Raw genomic sequence first — 27334 nt, forward strand, 5'->3', positions numbered from 1 at the left:
AAAGGAAGAAAGGAAGGGAGAGAGAGGGAGAGAGAGAGAGAGAGAGAGGGAGAGAGAGAGAGAGAGAGAGAGAGAGAGAGAGAGAGAGAAAGGGAGGAAGGGAGGAAGGGAGGAAAGGATTTATGATCTGATCTTGGTTTCCAGTTTGACCCCTAATATGTGAATGGGGGTTGTGTGACCCTATCATCAGTTTCCATAACTCTTTAACTCACTGTTTTGTGGATCCTCCCAATTCTGATTTTTGAGTCTTTGATTGCATGTGCCTCTTTCTCTCTGAAAACCAGGGTATTAGAAACCATTCCCTACCAAGAGCTCCAGCTCTTCTATTTGGCCACATTCATCACCAGCCAGCTGCTAGCAATCCTCACCTGAAAGATCTCATACTTCTCTCACTTGGCAGGAGGAGGAGACAGCCATCTCTGAGAGAGCAGGTAGTGTATATAGTACATTTTGCTGAAGGCTGACACAGGGTTTCTTCACTTTTCTCCTGGCATTGGACTTCCTGAAATTTATAAGCCAGCCAATCTTGCAAATTATCTTGATTTGTTCCCCATTCTATCCTGAGCAAGAGTTGAGTTTGCTCTTTGCACATATCTCCAGCATCTCAGCCTCACCCATCCTATTTTGTTTGATTCTAGACATTTCACTATGCCTTTTCCCAAGTGAGCTGTTTATCAATACTCTGGTCTGTTATCCCCAAACAGATTATCAATGGAGGCCTGGGTGAATGCATTCCCTTAGTCCTCTAAAACCTTTTTTTTTTTTTTTTGACATCTTCAGAATGTTACCATTTTCCTAGATTGTTTTCCTCCCAAGTTCATTTTCTACCAAGTTTGTCAAACTTGCTGAACCAAAGGAGGTGTAAAGAATGTTTTCATATGCTATACCAAGATTCTTAAGTCATAGAAGCAAAATACACACTAGGTTTACAATTGAAAGACTTGGATTGCAATACCGTTTTCTATCTCTAACTAGTTCTATAACCTTAGATAGAGAGGTACAGCTGAATATAACCGAACCTCTTTGGGCTGCATCTTCTACATCTGTTAAAAGCAAACAAGAATACTCAAGCTGTGTTCTCACAGTACAGTTGAAGCAAGACAACGAATGTAGAGGTAATCCAGTATTGATAATTCCTCTGGAAAGGAAAGGTCATACTATGGTAGCAGACTGAAGAACAGTTCTTGAAAATAACCCTATTCCCTCTGTATCTTTAGTTTCTTTTATATTAAAGGAAGGGGGAGAAATAAGTGGGGAGAAAGACTTTGCAACTTGACCTCAGGTAATAGGAATTTATTGATTCAACATTAATTATCTCTTGTGTGTATGCTTACAATATATCTATCATATGTATTGCTAAGTACAGTAGACTCATATTTGATTGAGATTTTGATCCTCACTCAAAACCTGAAAATTTAATTAGGGGCACAGATGAGAAAATAGACAATTTCAATACAGTGTGATAAGTGCCATGATTAAAACATGCATGCATCATTATCGAAAGCACAGAGTGGGCCTTTGGAACTGACCTAAGAGATAAGCTAAAGAAGACTTCTCAGAGGTGTTAATCCTCAGCCAAGTCTTGAAGAACCAAAATTTGAATGTTGAAGTTCATATTCTTGTTTGGTCTTCCAGCTCATGTAGAGCAGAAAGTTAGCAAGGGTGACAGGCAGTCATATTGTAGGTTCTGAAGGATGTGAGCCTACCTGCAGGGTATTATGACATGGGGAATGAGAAGCAAGAATGAGGCATTCACTGTCAGGCTGGAAATGAGCTCACTATGGCTCGGGGCCATGCCTGAAGGATCAAGAAGCAGACCCCAGCAGAACAAAGGGGGCAGCTTTGCAGTGTCTTATTTTCATGGATAACAACATTAACATTCAGAGGAAGATGAATGAAATTCATGTGAGTTAAGTTGAAGATATAGAGTTACAGAGTATAAATATAGTCGAATCATCAAATGTTAGACGTAAGAGGAACCTAAAAAAATGTATTAATCTAGTCCAACTCTTTATTTTATAGATGAGAAAGCAAAATCCATACTTGAAGTGACTTGCCTAAAGTCTCACATTTCGTTATTAAGCAGAATTGGGACAATCTACAAATAAAGCCACCATTTTCACTGAGTCTCCACTCTGTGTCAGATACCTCATCCTGGATCTCCAAGTTGGAGGAATTAGACAACTTCTCTTAGCTCACAGGACAAGCAAATCATGGGTCAGAGATTTTGATATTGGTCTGGCTCCTAAGAAAATCTGAGTTCATTTTGCTACATTGTGCTGTTTTAGGTCTCTCCCAAGGGCTAGAGAAATGCAGAGATTCACACAGCCCCAAAATGTCCACCTCAGGATTTGAACCAAAACCAATGCCTTTTCAGTACTCTGAATTTACTTGCATAGGCTTATTTTTTAGCCCTTCTGAGCTACTCTAGCCTGAGTCAGACACTATTCTCTAAAGTATGTGTGCCAGGAGGCCAGCATTAAAAGCTCCTCACCGTATTCCAGAGTAACAGTAGCTGAGATAAGGCTTTGTTTGACGCAAATTCAAGCTGCTTTTGTGACGAGGACATAAAGATATAACTTTGGACAAACGTTCTTTTACCAGCATACTGTAATTACACAATATCATGTAAATTGTCTTTCATTGGATTCTTTCTTTTCTGTACATATAGATATTGGATTAATGAAAATAATAAAAACAGTCCATCTTCTGCAAAGCCTCACTAGTTCACATCAGTTTCTCAAGACAATGGGGAAAAACTGTTAGAAGTACCAATGAAGAAGGAATATTGGCAATTCTTTAATAATCTTCTACTACTTTGGGCTAGTTGAGGAATAGGGTTCTTAGGTTAGTGGACATAGTGAGTCAATATGCCTTGAACTGAGGTCAATTCTGCACTGGCAGAGGAGGCCTGGGATCGAGCCCCTTGTTGGCTCCCTGCTCAGCAGAGAGTCTGCTTCTCCCTCTCCTCCCTGCTCCTGTTCTCTCTCACTATCTCTCTCTCTCTCCAATAAATAAGTAAAATATTTAATTAAAAAAACAACAACAAAGCAATAGATTAGTGGATTAAAAAAACACAATGTGTACAGCCTAGATGAAATTAGATAAGCTTCTAAAGGATCAAACAAATGCCTGTCGATATTCCCATTTATTCATCAAATGGAATGATTACTAAGTCAGTCATTACTATGGTGCTGGGAAAAATTATGAAGTAGAAAAAAAACAGAAACAAAAGCTAAACACTAGACTCATGGAGGTCTTATGATTGGAAATGGGGGAGAGCATATACACATATTTGTGCATACAAATGTCAGGTGACAGTAAATGATATAGGGAAATAAAGCAGAGGAGAGGAATGGGAAGAGTACCAGGGAGCTGCAGATTAAACAGGTTGTCACAGAAGGTGTCACTTGAGCTAGGACCTAAAGTTTCTAAAAAATCAAGGCATGTTGTTATCTAGAGATAGAATGTTTCAGGCAGAGGATAAAACATGTTCAAAAGTTCTAAGGCACAAAGGTTTAAGAAGCTGTTAGGAGCTTCTTGTAGCTGGAATGGAGTAAGCAAGGGAGAAAGAAGTGAGAAACAGGGCCAGAGAGATAATGAGAAAGCAGATCCCAGTGCCATTCAATAGAACTTTCTGTAATGATAGAAATGTTCTGTATCTATGCTCTCCAATACGGTAGGCACTAGCCACAGTGGGGCTACTGAGCACTTTAAATGGGACTAGTGTGAATTCTTAATTGTATTTAATTTTAGTATACCTAAATTTAAATTTAAATATGGCTTTCATTGTGGATAGTGAAGAGCCTTGTAGGTCATTGTCAAGATTTTGGGTTTTACTCTGAATAAGATGGGAAGAAACCGTAGGAGAGCAGAAGAGTAACATCATCTGACTTGGATTTTAAAAGGATCACTATGCTCCAATGAAAACAGACTGTAGGGTCAAGAGCAGACTCAGGGAAGCCTGACTTAATCCAGGTAGGATATGATAGTACATGCTGAATGATAACTCAGATGGGGTGGGGGGCTGTGGTGGCAATGGTTGAATTCTGAATATAATTTAAAGATAAAGCCCAAAGGATTTGCTGCCAGATTGGATGTGGGATGTGAGAGTCAGAGAAGTTCATAGGTTGTTGTCAGAGCATTCCACAGAGCACTGAGAGGAAAAGATTCTGAGAACTACAGGTTTGGAAGCCTCATTTCTTCTGTCATTGGTAGCCTAGAAATTTTTAGAATAAATTGAGATTATGCCTATGTTGCAAGGTCATTTGAGATTAAATGAGATCATATATGCAAAGTGTCTAGCATGAAGCTTAGCACACAGTAGGTCCTAACATGTTAGTTTTCTTCTCCAGGAAGCCAGAGACCCTTCAACAAGAATTCTATTGACTAGCAAGGGTCAGCACTTTTCCTATAAAGAACCTGATAGCAAATATTTTTGGCTTTGCACACCATACAGTCTATGCCACAACTATTAGACTCTATTGAAACAAAAGCAGCCAGAAACACAAAACATAAATAAATAGGCATGGCTGTAATAAAACTTTATTAGAACAGATGGATGGCTGTATTGGCCTTTGAGTCATAGTTTGCTAACCCTTGGTTTGGAAGAAATATTCATTTACTCTAAAGGGCCACTTTAGAGAGACATATAGGGTGGCCCATATGTCTCACTTATCAGCAGCAGTTCTAGTATACATCCACAGCTCCAGCATGATTATTAATACAGCCTCTTTTCACTGTCAAGAGTGTCCCAATTTGAACAATAAACTATATGGCTGCGGATGTACACCTCCTTGTCCTACATAGAGACAAAAATGGGTAGTGTGGTAATTCCAGAGCTCTGTTGGTAGTTATGCATTGTTTTTAACTTATGAAATAAAGCCAAGTTTTACTGAGTGCCTATTTTGCTCAATGCTCTAAAAAGGACCTAGAGGAAGACGGCATAATACATGTCATACCTCTCTCTTCCATACCCATAGCAGGCTTTACTAATTGATTGTGACAGTCCATTCCTAAGCCAACTCAAATACAGCCCCACCATTTTTTTTAAACACACTGCTCCTGGCAGCCACGACCAATAGTACCAAGATGAAATCTCGGTCATCTTGGCCTTAAAGCATAAAGCATGGCTCCTTTTCAACAATACTCACACTCTAGCTAAGAAGTGCAATATATATAATTCTAAAGTAAGTGCAATATTTAGAATTATATATATATTATATATATATAATTCTAAAGTAAGTCTGACTATGATAAGTAGTACAAACAATAAATATGATAAGCATTCTTAGTGGAAATTCTCATTTTCTGAGCCTCCTATGAAATAATAGTTTTATTTCCCCTAAGGAAAGCACAAGAACTTCCCAACATTATGTAGTATTTCATGGTCTCTTTTTTAGAAGTTTAGGAGATTGAAAAATGTTACCTCAGAGAGGATAAAAGCAGCTCCATTCAATTTTTCTGCTGTTTAAAATGGTAATTTTTCTTCCTGCCATGCAAAAAAAAAAAAAAAAGAAGAAGTAGAGGAATTTGTTTCACGATTAATATGGTATCCTTTCATTCTCTTCACATTAAGATTTAGGGAATGTCCTCAAAGAGAAGCATTGAAAAAATTCTATAGTCTAACTGACCAGTTCTAGATACATCTGAGTTTCAAGGTTTGACCAGTCAATAAAAATATTCTGAAGGCACTTGTGCAAAGAACACTGAACTAAGAATTACAAAAAGATACAAAAGAAGTAAAATAAAAAGAATGATGAGCAACTCCCTACCTTAACCAGGTGCCTTATTGTAGTACATAGAACCTTGAGTTTATATGGCAGCCCTGCAAAGGAATCTATAGCACAGCTATAGGATGAAAAGAAGAATGTAATTGACCCTTTTTTACAAAAGGTAAGTTCGTCTACAAAATTTACCTCTCACCTAACATCATCTGTATTGTTTACCAGACTGCCTCCAATGTGCCAACGTGGAATAGTTTACTGTCAAGTACCAGAACCACACATTAAGCCTCCCCTTTCAGCCCTGGACTCATACAATATAGCTCTCTCAACTAAAAAGTGGTGTGTATGTAAAAGGTATCAACATTGTTAATTGCCTCACTCAAGGATTGTCTCCTCCTGCCATGTACAAACACACACACACACACACACACACACAAAACACATACACACAAAACAGCTGCCTCTGGGGAACCCACATCTTCCCTATCCTTTAATTTTCAAACAGAACCAACAGAGCCCTGACTCTACTTTCCATGGTAAATCTACCACCCACACTCTTCCTCTTATCCTTGCCCCCTACAGTGTTTCTGAGGATCCCATAGGTCTTAATCTGTCCCTTGGTCATCTCATCTTATGATCCAGTTTCCTGCTTTTCTGGAGTTTTCCATCTCTACTTTGCACCCCTCCTACAACTGCTCTGTCTTTTCTGCACATAGGCAGTCCCTTGGGAATCCATCCTGGTCCTTCATTCCACACAAAGCACCAATGACTTAGGCAGGCCTGTATAACCAAACATCACTCAAAGTTTGAAGCAATGGAATGGGGACTACAATAATTCAAGACATCTTAAAATTGAAAAGTAAGACATTTTTCTCTAGCTGTGTTTCTTCCTTTGGGCACTGGCTTCCTGCCAACTGAGGAGACTCTGGTTCTCTGTAGCTGTCTCCTTTCTCCTAGTTCCCATGCCTCTCACATACCCTATCCATTCCTGAGTGCCCCCTAGAAATTCAAAATTTCCCTCCTTTTACTAGGTTTATTATGCAGAGCAATCCTACTGTTTCTGGTAATACCCTCCACTCCTTTGAGATGATGCTCTGGGAGGGTGGGCACTCCAGTTTCACTCTCAAAAGAAGTTATCAAAGTAGATTACTAATGCTTCACCTCCTTTGATGTAAAATAAAACCCTCCCAGACTGGAAAAGTGACTACACTCAATTTTTCTGCTGTTTAAAATGGAAATTTTTCTTCCTGCCATGCAAAGAAAGAAAGAAAGAAAGAAAGAAAAGAAAAAAGAAATAGTAGAATGCCCTGAGAGAGAAGCATTGAAAAAAATTCTATAGTCCAATGGACCAGTTCTAGATATACCTGAACATAGATGCATGTTTCTGATGACACAAATATGCATTTCTGGATAGGGATTTTTTTCTAGCTTTATCAGTGTCATTACATATTGTTTTCTTAGATTAGAAAAACTGAGTCCCAATAATATCAGTATCTAAAGACAGCATAGTAGGAGGAATTGGCACCAAGAAGTTATAATTTGCAATTGGGTGCTGTCCTTAGATTGCCGTAGGTGTGTTGGGGGAGGTATATTTGTCTTTGCATTGTGATCTGAAGCTAGAATCAGAATAGAATAAAATTAGGAAGTGTTTCCTTCTTTGTAAAATGGAGGATTTCCAGACCCTGCCACCTCACCCTCACTGCCTAAGCCCAGAAAACAGAGAAAGCCTTACACAGAATTTTCAGGAACTTTTCACAGTCTACCCTTTGGGAATGGTCTTAAAGAATCCCATTGCACCAAGCCAAACAGTGAAGGTATGCAGGAAACATAGAACAAAGACAAGATTCTAGTTGACTTGAAATTTTCTGTAGTGTCAGGTCACTAGGAACAGGGACAATATTTTGAGGACTTTTTGATTCAAACTCAGGATTACTAAGTTATGAAGATGACACTAAGGATGGGGGAGATTTGAGGCTTAAAGACTGTCTTTTCCTTTCTTCCTCACTCAATAAAGGGATAATACATTTAGCTAACCTGTATCTACCTACTATTTGTCAAGCTGTGTGCTGTTTTATTTGTAATATATCATTTACCCTCTACAATGAACTCATGAGATAAGTATTATTCGGTCTTATTATTATCTCCATTAGATTGAAAACAACTGGACAAATAATCCAGTGAGTTTTAAACAATCTAAATCTAAACAGCAATTATGGATGGAAGGAGTAGTCCAGGGAAAACCCAACAAAGGGAACCTGAAGTAGAGAAGGAACTGCAACAGGAACCAACATTTGTGAGTACCTACTACACGTTGGGCAACAGTGCACATTTTCTTTATTTGCTCTACAAGAACCCAAAGGGTTATTATTATCTACATCTTACAAGTAAAGAAACTGACCGCAGAGAGATCAACCATCTTATCTATGACCTCAAAACTAGTTGGTAGGATTTGAACCAACATCTGTCTAATTCCATTGTACTAAATATTTGGGAACACAGCTGAAGGGCAGTCCTAATTCAACAGCTAGTTTTTCTAAGTCTTATTTCAAAGACCCAAGATTTGCCTGATGAAGCCAGAGAATTATGGAGCTATTCTTTTTTTTTAAAGATTTTATTTATTTATTCATGAGAGACACAGAGAGTGACGAGATATAGGAAGAGAGAAAGGCAGGCTTTTCCCCGACAGGGAGCCTGGTGGGGGACTCGATCCTAGGAGCCCAGGATCATGACCTGAACCAAAGGCAGATGCTCAACCACTGAGCAATCCAGGCATCTCTATGGAGCCATTCTTAGATATAGATACCTGGTTTAAAACATATAGATCCAGAATAACTATTATATATCCCAGTAATGACCTTGTAACTTAGAGTAATCTGATTCCAACTTCTTGCAATTTCTTTTTCAGAGAGCATACTGAATCTATTCTGCTTCTATTCAACTAAATGGAACATTCCAAGGATTCAATGGATGGGACCTTTCTTCTCAGTCATCCCCATGATAACAGCATAAAGTCACTGAGGTGGGAACACAGCTAAGGGCCCAGTCCCCCAGCCAGATGGCAACACAGCCTTTACATTTTGACTCCTAACCTTAACTTCTGGTCCCAAGATGACCCTTTCCATGTGCTGTCCTCTTCTCCCACCTCCCTTCTGACTTCGCAATCACCATGAACTCCCAAATCAGTATGCAGGCACCAGCACATGAGGTACCAATGCTGCCTCCTCAGGCGGCATTCTAAAAAGCAGTGGGGAAAAATATTTTTTTCAACATATGATTTAAAGAAATCATAACTCTGAGATTTTGGGGGGGAAGGAATGTCTGTATGCGTGATTGTATGTATCTATTTGCATGTATGCATGTGTATGTGTCCTCTGGTGCCTTAAATTTCTGTTCTAACAGATCTCAGGATTCATTTAGCAGATGGTCCGCCAAGAGCCTGATAGAACCTAACCTCCCACGTTAAATGTTTATGGAACTGCTGATCAGAGGTGGCAGTGGAGTAATGGGGAGAACTCAGAAAATCCCAGGAAACAATCAAGCCCTTTTTATTTAGAATATCAATTGGAACATTTATTTGTAGCACTTTATAGCTTATGAAATGCCTTCATACCCACCATGGCATTTGATCTTCTCAACCACCCTTCAGTGTATATATTTATTTCAATTCCATACATAAAGCAAATGAGACTCAGGAGGAAGGATGGGTCCAAGGCCACAGTTACTAAGTGGGAAAGAGAAGGTCTCCCCATCTCATGACCCTCAACTTCAAATTTCATGTCCTCTTTCATCTACCACAGTGCCTATTCCTGTCTTCCCAAGAGGCACAATGAGAATAATGAAATGGACACACAATCATCTTATATAGGACTCATTATCCTCCAAAGCTTTCAATACCCACTTTAAAAAAATTAGAATTAGATGGTGTTCTTCCCATATAACAATATTTTTTACCCTCCTAAACTGATTTTTAAATACCAAGGACACCTATCATAGAACAAATCCATAGAGGCAGAACAGTACATGAGAACAGGCTCATTTGTCAAACATTTTGGGAAGGCCATCTCTCCTCCACCAGGGTACAGCAGGAAGTTAACTATTTGTGGATGAGAAACTCTAAGACAACTCTTCTGCCAACACGTGAAACTTTACCTGACACTGTGCATGTGAGTGGTAACAAGGAGACGTAGTATGTAGGGTGTTTTATTAAGTTTATAGCTGTCTGTGAACTATAGCTGTATAATTCTTCTCAATCCATGTAATGAAAGGAGGGAGAAGACAGGAACCTCTGAATCAGAGGGCCCAGGAAATGTAGTAACCATTCTGAGAAAGGAGAATCTATAAAAGAATCATACACTCCATAGACCCAGATGGGAATCAGACTTACCAGGATCCTACAAGATGGTAGCAACCTGAAGGGAAGGGCTGGCTTTGAAAACTCTGGGAGACCCAACAAATCTCAATGCTAATGAGGTCTAATGAAGTAATAGTATATTGAAGCAGAACATCTGGTTATCAGGACTTAATAGATATGGTACTGGGAGGGAGATGTTGAGGAGTCTTCAAAGGTGGAGAAAGGGCTGAGGGAAGTAGGAATCAATATGACTGGATGATCTATATGATCCAAGATAGAATTGGACATCCACAAGAGTTCCTACTGTGTAGCTGAGTCATGCAGTACAGCTATATTAGTACCCACGAGAACATATACTCTCTAGAGAGAATAATGAGCCAGTAATTCTTTTTTTTTAAAAGGAAGGTATAGAAGATAACACAAAAGATCAGATTGTCCAATCAGTCTGATATGAAATCAGAGGCCTTATACAGTTACCAAGATTTTCTAATAATTTCAAAGATACAGATAATCACAAGGCACAGAAAAGCAAGGAGAGAGGCTTGGAGTCTTCTGAGATTGAACTCCCAAGTCTTTTCTTGTCACATCAGGTCATGCTCCATGTTCACAATAACCCAGGACTCTCTAAGCAATGTGTACAATTCATATCACTTACATAATAGGTAATCCTATAAATTCATGGATTCAGATTTGTTTAGGGTAAGAGTCCTAGAATCCTAATAGCATTCTAGAGATAAAAACTAAGCTTATTTTCCAAGGAGTCTGCCATTAGCATATTTACTAGGAGATATGACCAGGTCTTGTGCCTTCTTTCTTTTACAGGAGTAGAGCTCCAATAAAGAGATTGAATTGTAGGCTTTCTTCTACTAACCCTTTCCTTCCCAGTGTATGATGACACATTAGATAATGTGAATGGCGCTGCATGTTGGCCTTGACTTAGTTATAATGATTTGGTATGTTAAAGCATTGTCCCGTTTGTCTCCAGATTCTGGCCACTGTTATAGCTGGAGGTAGATGATCAGCTTAGAAGACAGATGATTCATTATTTAAATTGTTCTTTTTTACTCAGTAACTGTAATTCTTATTTGCTTTTATATACTTTTCACTATACAGAGCATTTCCACTTGCATTGTTCCAATGATATGTAAAACAATCCTAGAAGGCAGACAAGAAAGATCTTGGTTTAGAAATAAGGAAACTAAGGATCAGTTTCAATTAATAAGTGGGGGACTGGGACTCAATCCTAGGTGTATTTGGCCTCCAAGTCCACGCTCTGTCTGCGGCACAACATGACAAGTACTTGGAAGAGGAGACTGATGGCTTGACCAAGATGCAGAGAAAATTAAGTTTCCATGCTCTTAACCTCAGAGCAGGTAGACTGTTATTTTCTTCTTCATCTCTTATCTTCAGAGCATTTTACCCCAAACTCTCCTTGCACAAAACCTTCCTAGCTTTGCCATGGTTGTAGTAAGGACTAAGAGTGCTGTGATGGAGGACCGCTGGCACCATGAATCACTTTTTAAATAACACACTCATATGGAGACAGATGAATGGGCTAGCCTTGGAGTCCTCTACCTCATGACAGGTAGGACATTGGACAGGGGGTTAGATGCACTTCCCTTCTTAGGTACCCCTCCCCATCCTCCATCCAACAGGGCATTGATGATTAGCTTCTGGCAGATAAATGGGCAAAGGGAAAATAAGAGGGATGGATGAAAAATTTCTCCCTAATCAGTCCATACATTCAAAAGACAGGATACCATGATGATACCAAACAGAAAACAAAAGCATGAACCACATTACCCCTGCTGTGTTCCTGGTCTAAAGTCAGGCCCACCTGTCTCCCACCAAGCACAACTGCTTCAACCTACAGCAACATCCCTTTGACCCCTCAATTGCCATCCTGTCCTAGGACCAAGACAGTTCTGAGCCCAGAGGTTATTTAAAGCTCTTGCTTAACACTCCATGACCCAGCATTGTCACTGTGGATTGTAAGGTAGCTTTGGCCTTAAACTCTGTTTAGGTTATAGAACTCCCCTTCTCTAAATCAAGTGACACCTCATGCCCTAATCTCATTAACTGGATTTCTGCCCTTTGCCTGCCTAGGATCCCAGTCTCTGAAGGGGGGCCTCAACCATCTTACCCCTTCCAGATAGACAGGAACTAGAGGCCAGTTCCTATGTTCACAACATATGAACACATAGGATTCACTGAAGGGTTGACCACATTGGCAGCAACACACAGCCATCTATTCTTACACTCTGTTGCATCTATTTGTTGAGACATCCCCATTATTTCCTGTGAAACTGACTTCTTGTATCCATTATCATCATATTATCTACTATTTGCTGCCATATTATTTAGATAGCATGTTATACAAGTAGGTTGCACTATGCTTCCAGCTCCCACAGTTAGTTCAGCTCCCCGTGAGTTCATCCCAGTAAGCAGGTAATGCCAGAGCTGGTCTCATCCCAGTTAACCCTACAACACTGTTCTCAGTTGTTTAAAAACACCTAGCATATGGGACGCCTGGGTGGCTCAGTGGTTGAGCATCTGCCTTTGGCTCAGGGCGTGATCCTGGTCCGGGGATTGAGTCCCACATTGGGCTCCCTGTGCGGAGCCTGCTTCTCCCTCTGCCTATGTCTCTGTTTCTCTCTATGTCTCTCAGGAATAAATAAATAAAATCTTAAAAACAAACAAACAAACAAAAAATAGCTAGCACAGAAGAAGGTCCTTTGCCATTAAGGTAATATTTGTCAATCTTCAGGGAGCTGAGAGACTCTGTTTTATTGGTTTGATTTTTTTGATACTCCCTTCTAAAAAGGCTTTTCAAATTAATTTTCTAATTAAAGTATATTTAGTTACATATAAAAAGAATTCTGTAGCAACCCCGGGTTAAAAAAAAAAAAAAGAAGACATCTGGTGGTATGACAAAGTAGGAAAGAGTAGGACTCTCTCCTTGAAGTTAATTTCAAGTCAGGGTCAAAATGCTGAGTGGGCAAGAAAGCTCTAATAATCTTTCTTTCCCAGATCCTAATCAGCAGCTCCAAGACATATCATACCCCCAAGTACACTCTGACTTCTTTATCAACCAGAAGGAGAAGAGAGAAATCATATCACCAGGACAAGTGTTCTGAGGGGATGAGGGGAAGAATGTGAATCATTTGATGAAGACACATCAGAGGAGACAGAAAGTAACAAGGGCTTTCTAGACCCCTGATTCGCTCTCTTCATCCTCCTCAGGGAAATAGAAAAGAGTAGTAAACATTCAGATATAACAAGAGATTCTTTTTAGACTTCAAGAGATAATTCAACAGCTAACTCAATAATAGAAGAATTAGAAGAATAGAAGTAATACACAATTTTGTAGAGACAGTCGTTTTTCAATTACTTGCATACATTGCTGATGGGATACATTTTGGAACTTTCAGTCTGGAAAAAAACCTCACTTTCTGTAGTATGGATCAAGAGCCTTCAGAAGTTAAAAATCCCTAAATTGGTACTTCTAAGAATCTATCTAAGAGAATAATCAGGGGCTCCCTGGTGGCTCAGTTGGTTAAGTGTCTGCCTTCGGCTCCAATCATGATCTCGAGGTCCTGGAATCAAGCCCACATCAGGCTCCCTGCTCAGCAGGGAGTCTGCTTCTCCCTCTCCCTTCTCCCCTGGCCCTGCTCATCCTCTGTCTCTCTCTCTCAAATGAATAAATAAAATCTTTTTAAAATAAAATAAAAAATAAAAGCATAATCAAAGATGTAGACAAGAAATGTTCATAAAAGCACTATTTATAATAAAGAAAAATAAAAATGGCTAAATAAATTAAAACGCACCCAAGTGATGAAATATATGTAGCCATTACAATTCTACTCTAAAAATATTTAATGATGTGGGAAAATCCAGACACAAATAGTAATATATATTATAATCTTACTTATACAAGTAAGTATACAAGATTGTGTCTAGAAGGCTAGATCACAGACATTAAAAATTCTTCAGTAGACTTTTCTGCATGCTCTGAATACAGAGAGTGACTCAGATACTGGCCAAGCCAAGGAGCAAGGAGCAAGACCTTATAACTATCTCCTTGTAACTACCTTGGACATCCTTCTACTTGGACTCTAAAGGACTTTGACTTCCACCACAAGATCTCAGGTTGCACCATGCAGCTGGCTCTTGGCGGAAAAAGAGCAAATCTAATTGTTCTGGTAATTTCTCAGCCAGTAGCACAACTTGAAAAATGGGGCCTTCCTATTCACATCCTTGGCCTCACATCTGGCCAGTTTACAATGCTTATTTTTGAAAATACAATGGCTAAAGAAGTTTATGGAAGCAGAAAAGATTTGTTGTTAGACCCAGTTCAGGCAGGTATGTAATGTATGATAAACCAGAGAATGAATGACTAAACCAAGCAATCAATTTATCAGTGATAGTGGATTCTTGCCATACACCTAAGTTATTCAGAGCACCAGGATAAACCTCTCACCTGCCAGACTACTCTCCTGTATTTCATTGAGGTCTCCAGCAACAGGCAGGAATTCACTAGCCATCAAGAATCTCAGGATCTTGACTTATTTCAATTCTGCCCTCTGCCTTCTATCCCAGTCTGTTTCAGACATGGACTCACATACTGGCTACTCTATTTAGTAGCCAAATTCCACTAGTGCAGGTGTTGAAAAATGTACTTTGGAAGGATGCATAAATGCCCTCCTTGCTGTTGCAAGGGACAACAAGTGGCCCAGCTGCTGCTAAGAGACCTTCAGGCATCATGATAAACACCAGGGGTATTACAGAAAATTTGGAAGGTAAAAGACAAGGTTTACATAAATCAGGGGTGAGGTCAAGTTCGTGGTTATGGAATCAAGTGATCAGAGGATAAAGATCAGAAACTAAAGAAGATCAGGAACAGGCAAATGGTAAGAGGCAGAGGTGGAGAGAAGCTTCACGGCCACACACAGTTGTTTTGTTTTGTTTAATTATTTAGCTAAGTTGCCCTGGTATAAAGTATAAGAAGCAAAGTAGACAATAAACAGTAGGGGACGAAGAGCTGATCAGACACTAATAACTCATTATTTTGGTCCTTTATATAGCTCCACGGGATTAGGAAGCTCACCATTGATTATTCTCGCTGGCCAGGCAAAGCCTGGACTTTAGGAGCCGGCTATGGAAAAGTGAGCAAATATGGAGATGGAAACTCTGGGAGAAATCCAGGGGTAAGGAAATTTTATTTCTTATGCCCATGTGGCCTTGGTGGCTTCCCTTATCTATATGCAGTGTCTGGCTCTCAGTCAGTACTCAGGAGTTGCTTGCTGGGGACCGTGTGTGTGTGTGTGTGTGTGTGTGTGTGTGTGGTGTTTGTGATATTATGATGCTAACTGGGACCTCAGAAGAACCCCCCACATGATTTCATCTTTGAACAAGTGTACACGGGATAAGGATTAGCCAAGATACACTGGACTTGGAGCTACAGAATTACTAGCACTTCAGGCAGCCATGGAGATGAGGTACACTGTCCCCAATTCTCTTATGAACTGTATTCTTTCTAGCTCCCCCTCCACCAAACATCACCCTCTGCTCCCTGATTCCCAAGACCAAGAAGTGATTGTGTCCAGCTCATCTTTGGAGCCCAGGCCATGTTACAAGTCGGGCAAGTCTATGGATCCACTGAAAAAGTAATAAACTAATATTCACCTTATAGAACTATTTTAGGGATTTAAACAAAGCAAACTGTGTAAATGTACCTAGCATACGTTGGGCATACAGACACTTAAAATGTTCTTTTGATACCCCTTATCTTCCTTCAATAGTCAGCCAAATTAAATTTTAAGTCTTTGAATTTTCCTCAGTACATAATTTCTAGTTTCTGGATATTTAGTGATGTTAATAACTGCCTTTCTCTCCTGTATCCCTTTCTGGGTGAAATTGCTCATCTAAAATCCCATGACACCTGCCCTCCCTGTTTTCATAGGTGTTCAGAGCACAATCAGTACCTGTTCCTTTTATGGGTAAGGAAATTTAGGCACAGAGAGGTTAAATGAACTTTCCCATGCAGTCAGTAAGTGGCAGAGCTGGGATCCAACCAAGCAAGACCTTTTCTATTTTACCTGCACCATGAAAAAAATGTTTTGAATGGTGGTAAAATACTAATACTACAGAGAGAGAAATGTCATCTATCCTAGCACAAAAGAGCCACACCAAAATAATCAGAACCCCTAGTTAATAGACGTTAAAATTTGTTTCGAGGGATAGCTTCTGACAGGATGACTGCTGATCAAGGAAGAGTCTCCAGGAGAAAGTCGTTGCCTGAAGCACACAAAGAAAAAATACAATCACAAAGTGTGATATCAGAGTTCCAAATCCATGGCAAGTTGTTAAATCACACCTAGTTCAGCTTCTGGAATTCTAAAGTTTATAAAACACTATTGGGTTTGGTTTTTTTTTTCAAGGCAGAGCAGTTTAGAGAAGGCATGAAATAAAAGAACATTATTTGATTTATCAGGGTTCAAATGTACTATTCTACTTATTATATTATGAATTCACATGAGGCTTTATAAACAGTGAAATTAATCATTGCCTCCCACTTGTTCCATCAAATCAATATGCCACGGATAAGTATCAATTCAATTTCTTTCTTTTTGAGGTTGTTTCCTCAATCAGGAAAAACTGACACACTAATTTTAGACTATCTGTAATCTTCTCTAAGTGAGAAGTAAGCTGATCACTGTGGCTGTGGAAAAAAATCAGCCCCCGTGTTCCAGTAGACATTTAGATATGTCCACAGGAAGAAATGCTCAGCGTGCCAATGGTCTCTGAGTTGTATCCATTGGTTCGAGTCTCTGGAGCTTCAGCAAAGATGATGCAAACGACAGCCACGGGGACACTGCTACTGCTGCCTGAGGGGCCAGACCTTCTGTGACACAGACTGAATTTAGAGGAAATTCAAGAAGACAATAGATGACTCTTGTCAATCAGAAGATAAAACAGATATAGACTATGTCCAGTATATCTGGTGAATCTCTGGAGAGTTGAGTTCATTGCTAGTAAACAGAACATTACCCTAGCCAAGTGATTTAAAAGAAAATCCTGGCCATTATTAATTTTATCTATTTACAGTTTATTTAATATTTAATCTTGAAGGAATCAGAAGGCATGCATTGTTATCATATTGAAGCAGTGAATGATTGATAGGAAAGCCATAACAGACCTAAATAAAGAATATAGTTTGTGATAGTGGGTGGGGAATGCCCATTTATTGAGGTCTTCTGGGTATTACATACCATATCAGAGGCTTTACAACAGAGTTTCTTAACTTCGGAACTATTTATTGATATTTGGGGCCAGATAATTCTTTGTTATAGGGAACTATCCCATATACTATACCGTGTTTTTAACAGGACTCCTGACCCCAAACCAATGGATACCAGTAGCACTGCTCCCCTTTCCCCATTGAAACAGCCAAAATGTCTCTAGACATTGCGAAATGTCCCAAGTAAGGAAATTGCCACTGTTTGAAAATCAGTTTTAACAATAATAAAACCTAATATTTACTAAGGGTGTACTGCATATTTACTATTGATTTAAGTCATTTTTATGCTTTTTATAGTCAAATATATTATCCATACTCAGTGCACAAAAATGTATAACTTAATAATTTATTAAATAGGGAATATCCATGTAATCAGCAAATTGGAAAAAAAATTAAAAAACATTGCCATCTTTAGAAGCTTGCATTGGACTCCCTTCTAATCTCTACCCACTGCTTGCCCCCTAAGGTAATCATTACCCTAAACTTCCTTATTTTACTGTATAGCTCTACTACCTAAACATGTACCTCTAAAGCTAAATAGCTTACCTTTCTCAGACATTTATTGGTGAATGTGTGAAATCAAAAAAAAAAAAAAAAAGAGTAGACCAAAAAGAAAAATATTTGGGTTCAGGAAACAGGGGAAGCAACACCAGACTCTCTAAGATGATGGGGAAGGGTCATCCCAGAATACCAACTAGTACTCAAGATAGAAAGCAATCAGTTCATCTTAGAACAAGTAAGGCAGTGTCAGGACAGATCTGTCAAGAAACTGAAATCAATATAATGTCTTATGTATCTGAATACATTGAGAGGTGAACTAGACAGCTGATTAAAATTTCAGGCCTAATTTAGGGAAAGGTACATTAATCTTTCTTTTTTTTTTTACATTAATCTTTCTTAACTGCAGTTTCAATATCTAAAAATATGAGGATAATAACCCCTACTTTGCTCAATGGTTCTCAATATCACAGAGCTCTTTTTTGTAAAGCACATAGCACATACCTGGTTCTCTAGCAAGTTTAGCTAATGTTCTAAATATTATCCTTGTTATAGTAATAACTATTATTATTAGAACTGCTGTTGCCAATGATGTTATATCCAACCCCCTGCACAGTGACTTTACATAGCAGCTGTTGATGCTTTGGTCTCCTTCTCCAAGGACTGTGACCTTGATGAGGGAACTGGTATTATCTATGCCATTTCTGCCAATTGGGGTTAGGGTTGGTCTCACCACTGCCACCAGCATCCCTTCCTATAAGATAATGTGTTTTTAGTTGTCTTAGTGCCCTCTCTTAATGAACTGGGAACAACCATTCCTGAAGATTGGGTGAGATGGAATTTAAGTGACACCATTCACTTATACAAATAAACATTCATTGAACAACTATTATGAATCCAACAGGAGAATTAGACCATTCAAAAAGGTTCTCTGGCATAGCATCCTCTTATTCCTAATCCTAATTGTCTCCTTTCAGATGCTTGCCACTCCCTGTCACAGCTGATCCATTTTCCCCCTTATTTTTAATTTCAGTTTTGTAACTTTCCATCCAACTTGTGGGAAACCCCACGCTTTGTAGGTGAGATCTAGGTTGGCCTAGGCATGGAGCCAGCTCTACGTCCACCATGAAACCATCTCCCTTCAAGGCCTTCCCCAAGAATACTCCTTGGTCTTATATTTTGGGGTCCTGTTGACCTCCATCCCATTCCCAGTTAAGACAATCCTTTCAGAGCCTCATGGAAATTCTCTCTCTTCTTTCTTCCTTCTCTGAGACATCAAACATCATAACTTCAAAAAGTTTGGGCTTTCACAGAGGTAGGAATATGGGTCATCATATAGGTCACCAGAAACTTCAGCTTTCTGCCCTGCAAAACCCCCAGTTACAAAGAATTATAAATAGCCTGGTTACTTCCTTGAAATGGAAATGGGAGAGAAGTAAAAACACAGAAACCAAAATAAAACTAGCATCCCAATCATTTTGCCAAGTATATTTCTGTTAACATCTGTATGTATAAGTTTTCTTGGCATTTGAAGAAAATATGACCACTATTTCTAGGGTGGAGTGTGAAATTTTCTTAAAGGCTTCTTTTGACAAACCACAAGTATATCTTAAGATGAGATAGTGTATGTCTTAGGTAGGCTTTTCCTAAGGTTTTCCAAGAAGAAGATTCTGAGATGAGGATTTGTAATAAAGTATTTTAGGAAAAATCATCTGGGCAGTGGGGAACTGGGAATTGCAAAAAGTCAAATTTAGCCTATAGTTTAACATGTCCTCTCTCAACTCTTTAGTAAAGTATAGCATCCCCACATAGCCTTGAGTGATGCAGGTTGGGGATGGTGCCATCAGCAGAGAGATGGGGAAATAAGGGATATGCTATTTATTCCATGTCACCCTTTTGATGGATCCATAGTGAAAGATACTTGTCCCTTCAAGGGGACTGTCCCAGGGAGTTCCACAAGTGACCATCATCAAAGCAAGAGAGGACCCACATTGAATAGAGTGTTGGATGGAGTCATGTGGAGGAATTCATACTTGAATACAGTACAGACTGAACATGAATACAACCACAAGGCACTTCATGATTTGTTGGCAAATGGAATGATAACACTATGGCATCATCTCTATTATAGATAGGACTTTAGTTCATTTAAGAAAATGACGCCCCCCCCAAAAAAAAAATATAGGCACTTACCAGTGGAATCTCTACAATGCATTTCTTATTAGAACTAAGTATCTAGCTTCAGTCAACTGTAAGTATCTTGATCAACTTAAGGCCCCTTAATCATTGGAAATAGGTTAACATAGTAAGGGAAGGGACAAGGGAGAGGCCAAAATAATGAAAATACGAATCAAAGGGATGTACTAGGAGACTAAAAACCAGCAAAGCTCATATATATATTTTTAAATAACCCTCAGAATTTTGAGAAAGGAAAAAAGCTATTTAGAATGGAATACCTACCATTGCATTTCCTGTGAAGGTTTCAATTTCCCACTTGTAATTAAACCAATCTGTAATTCTATATTGCTCTGTCTTAGGTCCCTATGAATAAAGCCAATCCATATTATATGCTCCAAGCACCTATCAGATATTGGGAGTCCTGTTGATCCTTGAAAAAGAAATATTGACCAATATTTCTTAGCTGATTCAAATGATGAACTTCCTTGGCTGGATATATTCTGAAAACACTACATTATAACAAAATGTTTTTAATCTAGTTCTAAGAAACAACCCCAATCAAATTTCTAGTCAACTGACTTATGAGAGCAGCCTCCTGAAATAATAAAATCTGAGAGCCTATGTGTGGGAGTGAAGCAAACTCAGTTTCACTGTTGGATTTTAGATTTGTCCTTTCCTGCAGAAGCTCTCAGCCAGCATTCTGACTGCCCATTTCCAGCCATCCATCATCACCTGCCAGGAACAGTTCTGAAGATTGTGTGATGGGCCTGATGCCTGGATAATTCATTCATGATACCAACATGGAACAGGAATGACTGCCCAAAGAAAAATGTTTGTCCCTCCACTTTCAGATACCCAGTGCTTGGTGTGTTACAGATATGCAAGAGAAAGTTAGATTAAAGTAGAGAGGAAAGGAAAGAAGGATGGAAGAGAAGGAGGGAGGGAGGGAAAGTATTATCTTTTCCTAGCCCATTCATTTTCCTTATTAAAAGGGGTTTTTCTCACCTTCTCTTCTCAAAATTCCAAGGATCCTCCCACATTCTTACTCCAGCTAATTCTCACCTTCTTAGTGGAGAAATCTGAAACAATAGAGTAGAAATCTGGCAAACTCTGCCACTCCTTCTATCTACCATCTCCAATGCCTCATTTCCATCCTCTCACCTGCTAACGTACCAAGTAACCACACTCCTATCCACAAAAAAAAAAAAAAAAGTCACTCCTCTTCACACTTGCATCTTTGTATCCATCCCTTCTGGACTACTGAAGGATATTGTTATAGCAACTCTCCCTCTCTCTCCTATATCATCAAATTGCCACCCTCTATCAAACCATCTCTATCAGGTTACAAACATTATTTCTCCCATCTTAGAAAAATCCTCTCTAGAAGTTCCCACTTTCCCTCTAGCTGCCATTTTGTTTCTTTCCTTCTAGCAAAATACTTTGAAAGTGTTGTTCACTCACACTGTCTATAATTCTCTTGATGTTGAGGTGCCCCAGGGTTATCTCTTCTTCTCTATTTATACATACTATCCTGACAAGTCATTCTAGTCTCATAGATTTAAATACTATATATTCAAGACTACTTCCAAATTTACATCTTCAGTCCAGAGCTTTCTCCTAAATCCCAGACTTCAACATCTAGCCACTCTCCTAATAACTCCACTTGGACGTCTACCAGGCATACCAAATTCAACATGTCCAAACCTAAACTCCTGATTTCCCCTCTTAAAGCCTGCTCTAACACAATCATCTCAATTAATGGCATGTCTATCTTTCCCATCATTTAGGCCAAAAGCTCCGGAGTCATCCACAACTCTTCTTTCTCTTATATCACAATTCAAACCATCTGCTGTTGGTTTGAGAGAATATCCTATCAGAGATCCACACAGTGGATTCTCAGTGCCTTCAAGCCTTTGTTCACATGTCACCTTCTCAACAAATTCTGCCCTGGCCATTCTGTTTAAAATTGCATTCTTCCCTTCTCCCACCCCCTGAAATCCTGCCCTGGATTTTTCCATAGTTCTTATCAAGTTGTATAACTTATTTATTATGCACATTGTTTAATATGTCTGTCTCTTCAATAGGATCCATGAAGACAGGGATTTTTAACTGTTTGGTCCACTAATGTGTCTCAATCGCCTAGAAGACTACCTGGAACATAGTAAGTGCTTTAATATATATTTGCAGAAGGAAGGAAAGAAGGGAAGGAGGGAGGGGAGAGAGGAGAGGAGGGAAGGGAATGCAGGAGGTGAGGGGAGAAAGGGAGGAGAGAAGGAAGGGAGGAGAAGAGAAAGGAGAGAGTATAACATTTTAACCATTCTTGGACAATTTCATTTACTTGCCCTCTCTGGACCTCAGTTTTCATCTTGAAACAGGCCCAGAGTTGAAGGAGATGAACTATAAGATACCTTCCAATTCTACATGCAATGATTCTATGAATTGTGTTAATCTAAGGGGATTCACAAAAGAGGTAAAGAGCATGCAGAGTCTTGAAACAAGTGGGAAGCCTGGTAGACTATGGCTGAGCCTCCTTCCTATTCCCAGCCTGCCATGAGGCTTTCTGGCTTAGTCACTTCAGCCATCCTCCAGATAATACTGATCCTAGAGAAGCTGGAATATCTATCCTACACCACCCCCCTGATATATAGGCTACACTCCCACAGTCTTCATGAGATCCCAACACATATCTCTGCCAAATTTAAGTCACCAGCAATTATCACTTGATGTGCCCTAGTTAGACTGTGAAAGCTATAGCTCTGCCTTTGACCCTATTCCCCATTACCCATCTGTTTGCAACATCGTGTCAGAGCCACTGTGAACAAAGCCCCTGCTCTCAGTAGGCTGCTCACAAACTGCTCCATGCCTATAGCAGTAAATTGCCCTGTGAATGTCCCTGCTCTTGGGCAAAGAATCCCCGGAATAGAAGCTTCCACACCTGCTTTTCCCCCACAGGATTAATGCTATTTCTCAAGAGAAGGATAAAGGCTGAACTATAGGAAACATGGGATCCTGGCCCTGTGGGACACTCACTGATGCAGAAAGACAAGATCAACATCTTGTTGGTTGATTCCATCCTCAATACAGGGGCCAATCAAGAATTGGCAGTAAGGATCCAGACCACGGTGAAGTCAACAAAATAGTATCATGGTGTGAGGTGCAGATGCATCAGGGAGGCTTTTTAGTATCACCCCACAGTCACCCAGGGAAGGGAGTCTTTCAGCAAGAGTTAGGCTGGGGCCAGGTCTCACCTCCATTCTCAAATCTGAACCCTCACTGTTCCAACATGAATCACATTACAGAAACTGTGTGGTTTGGTGAGCCAGGCCAAACCATCAGAATTAGGGGATGTATATTCTCTACCCAAAGACAAGGAACACATCTTTTTCCTGGAAACAAGCAGCTCATTCACAAAAGACCCACTAAGCAGACTCAGAAAAGGCCATATTTCTTCTTCCAGAGAAATGGCCACGTATATGTGTATTAGCTATTGTTTTCTCTGAAAGTGTTTTTTTTATTGTTCTTCCTTTTTTTAAAGATGTTATTTATTTATTTATGAGAGACACACAGAGAGGCAGAGACATAGGCAGAGGGAGAAGTGATGTGGGACTCGATCTCAGGACACTGGGATTACAACCTGAGCCAAAGGCAGATGCTCAACCACTGAGCCACCCAAGTGCCCTATTGTTCTTATTATTATAGTTCATCATTGGATAGTAGCATTAAAGCATGTAATATAACTCCAATTGATGAGATAAGAATGTATCACAATTAAGTGTTTTTAATATAGGCTTATTTCTTGAAGGTATTTGTGGACTAATGAAATTATGAACAAAGGAGATGTTATAGAGAATATACAGTTTTATTTTTATTCAAGTATAATTAGCAGTGTTCTATTATGTTTCAGGTGTACCATATAATGATTCAGCAATTCTATATATTTCTCAGTGCTCATCAAGATAAGTGTACTCTTAAGAAAAGATGGTGATTTATTTGGGGTAGGGTGTGTGGGTGTGTGGGTATATTTAGGCTGGGGAAGGACTGGGTAAGTTTTCATAGAGGACATTTTATTTGGGTCTGGAAGGGTAAGTAGGAGTTTTCTCGATGGAGAAGTAGGTGGAAGATATTTCAGGCAGAAGGGCCGATTCTATCTCTTAAAGGAGTCAGTGGTCAGACTTTATAAGAAGATACATTAACTGCTATTATCCAATGATGAACTATAATAATAAGAACAATAAGGCACTTGGGTGGCTCAGTGGTTGAGCATCTGCCTTTGGCTCAGGTCGTAATCCCAGTGTCCTGAAATCGAGTCCCACATCACTTCTCTCTCTGCCTAGCCTCTGCCTCTCTCTGTGTGTCTCTCATAAATAAATAAATAAAATATTTTAAAAAAGAACAATAAAAAAACACTTTCAGAGAAAACAATAGCTAATACACATATACATGGCCATTTCTCTTTGGTCCTCAAAATTAGCAATTCTCCTTTGCTTTTATGTAAGGATTTTTAGTCCCTTCCATAAGAAACATCTAAGAAAAAACAATTGCCAAACAGTGTAGGGGGGTCTGGGTGGCTCAGTTAGTTAAGGATCTGCTTTGGGCTCAGGTCGTAATCTTGGGAGTCCTCAGATCAAGCACCTTTTTTGGGGGGGTTCCCTGTTCAGTGGAGAGTCATCCGCTTCTCCCTCTCCCTCTGCTCCCCCGCCCTACTCATGCTCTCTCTCTCTCAAATAAATAAAATCTTAAAAAAATATATCAAGCAGTGTAATATAAGGAGACACAACTTCACAGTTGTTCTTCCTACTTTACCTGATGAAAATTACTTTCTGCTTAACAATTTTCAACTTTACCTCAAACAGAAGCTGCCCACACTTGCCAGGAATATAGATATCAGAGCTAAAAGTGACAACCACATCAACGTTGAATTCATATTCAAAGTCAGTTTTCAAGCTTTAAATCTCATCTTATGTCACTGCCATTTTGAAGACTGGAGAGAAGAAAAGTGCAGGAATGTTCAGTCCAGCTGGCTGGGAGATAATGAGACAGCTAGTTCCTGCAGTAAATTGACATTTGGTGGAGATCTATCAATAGACCTTCATTAGACACTTCGGGTTCAGCCTACGCAGAAGTGAATTTTTTCTAGTCTGGTCCTCACAGAAGGTGGAACAGTCTCTTCTCATGAAAGATACTTCTAGGGAGAAGGGGACTTAGACCATAGATGGAAACTAGAGAGCAGTCCATAGAAAGTGTTCCTTCAAGCCAGGGCTTGGCAAACTTTTCTATAAAGGACACATACAAAGTATTTTCCATTTTGCAACACATACGGCCTCTGTAGCAACTACTCAACTCTGTCATTGTAGCACAGAAGCAGCCATAGACAATACAAAACTGAATGGACCGATGTTCTAATAAAACCTTATTTTCACCAACAGACAACTGGCCGAAGTTTGTTGACCTTTGCTCAGTATTTCCCAAAGCATTGTAAACATACCACCACAGGTACATGGGTATACTGGGTGACTTTAAGTAGCTCACAAAGAAATATTTCAAATTTTAAGTTATGTTTATGATTTAATGTTTATCAGATACAAATATATAATTGCCTTATCAAACTCAATGTCATGGATATTATTGCTTAGGATAAAGCTAAATTTATTTTTAAAAGCAAGTTGATGTAAAGAAAAGGAATAAGTAAATAACAGAAGAAAATTGATATTGCAAAAGACTCATAGGTGATATGAGTAGCCAAAGCCTAGAAACACTGCTCTAATTTGCATTTATATCTTTGTCATGAGCATGATGGTATGACCTCACTTCATCTTTACAGTCAGTATTATCACTATACTGGGCCCAACAGAAAGGCCACTAAGAGACCATTTCAGACCTATGGACTGGATTTTCCCTCTTGGAAATGTCTACTGCTCACAGATTGGTTCACAAATGTGAACTACGGCTTGTCTGAAGTCTTTCAATGATCATATGACCATATCTATGATTTTATTTGGGATAAGCTTTTGATATTTTTTTAAAGTTAAAGAAAAATAGAAAGTTCCTTTTTTTGTATTTAAAAAGAAAAAGGTAATTCCATTAAATCACAGAACCTTTGTTGAAAGTAAAATCAGAGATCATTACATAAATAGGTGTTGAAGGGTTTGCTTGCTGTGGGGGTGGAAGGGAATAGCTTTCTGTTTACCACTATGCCATTTATGAAAATTATGTTTTAGAACCCAGTTTAGCTCAAACAACAGAGAATAAAAATAAAAAGATCAAAGAAAGTAATATCTTTCTCACTCTTACCTCTTTTCTAGAGAGTTAAGCCTTTTGACAATTCACTCTTTTTTTAATAAATTTATTTTTTATTGGTGTTCAATTTGCCAACATATAGAATAACACCCAGTGCTCATCCCGTCAAGTGCCCACCTCAGTGCCCATCACCCAGTCACCCCCACCCTCACTCTTAAGGTCCCCCTTTGATTTCTGGGTAGTGACTTCATTCCTAGGTGAGACAAGTTGCCTACTTTCTAAAAGGAAAGGTCAACCCAGCACAAGTGAGTATCAATTTCACTATGTATTCTCATTGGCCTTTACAATTTGAACTTCTACAGTCAGTGATCTGAATAAGCAGAGCAGTTTAGACTCAAGAACAAGATACAACTGTATTCAAACTCCAGTTTGGCCATTGTTTGTCCTGCTTTGTAGAATTGTGATAACTAGTCAAGGAAAATTCTGTAAAGTCTCTAACATGGTTTCTGATGAGGGCTGCTACATTTAGCAAAGAAAAATAGAGGCAATCTGTATTTATCTAGCAATTTTAATCTGTCACAGTGTACCCTTGGAATACATTTTAAAAATTATTATCTTTCTTAAAAACACAGGACCTTTCTGTCTGTTCATGGTGTTAGTTCCAGGAAAAACCTGAACCAGTCTTGCAACAAGCATGTAACAAATTATCTTTTCTCTTTGCCCAGAAATTAGATTTATAGAGAAAGGGGAAGGAAAGATCAAGTTTGTGTTAAACAAAACAGGTTTGAAAAAAAGCAAGCAAACTGGGGTGGGGGGAAAGCCATGCTTATGAGAAAAGTAGTCTCTGAAAAGGTCATATAGCTATATCTCCTGACTACAACTTCCTCACAATTTTGCACTGAATCCACATCAGAATCCAGTTCTTGATAGCCCTCTGTGGCTTACTTAACATAGGGCAGACCTATAATAGTTAAAGAGGGAGAAGGTCAAAGTTCAGGAGACATATGAAACCCTCCACCCATTTTTCCCAGAGTAAAGAACAGA

The 27334-nt window shown here is 39.2% G+C and overlaps 1 protein-coding gene and 1 long non-coding RNA gene across 3 annotated transcripts in view; one reads left to right on the forward strand and one right to left on the reverse strand.

The window, feature by feature from the left end:
- Positions 1-27334, reverse strand: part of CPNE4 (copine 4) — a 670646-nt gene that overhangs the window by 482592 nt on the left and 160720 nt on the right. Inside the window, exon 3 of the mRNA XM_025448963.3 lies at positions 5429-5491. The gene's annotated coding sequence lies outside the window, so the exon portion shown is untranslated. The remainder of the gene's footprint in view (positions 1-5428; positions 5492-27334) is intronic.
- On the forward strand, positions 1785-25648 carry LOC112661210 (uncharacterized). Of its 2 annotated transcripts, XR_003137513.3 has the most exons (8): positions 1785-1905; positions 7877-8019; positions 8632-8745; positions 11325-11450; positions 15162-15284; positions 15618-15743; positions 22138-22214; positions 24907-25648. It is a non-coding gene; the product is annotated as an uncharacterized LOC112661210 (long non-coding RNA). The 2 variants fall into 2 exon arrangements; XR_003137512.3 differs by lacking the exon at positions 11325-11450 and having other exon boundaries at positions 24907-25644.

This window comes from Canis lupus, chromosome 23, assembly GCF_003254725.2.
Source record: "Canis lupus dingo isolate Sandy chromosome 23, ASM325472v2, whole genome shotgun sequence".
NCBI classification, from domain to species: domain Eukaryota; kingdom Metazoa; phylum Chordata; class Mammalia; order Carnivora; family Canidae; genus Canis; species Canis lupus.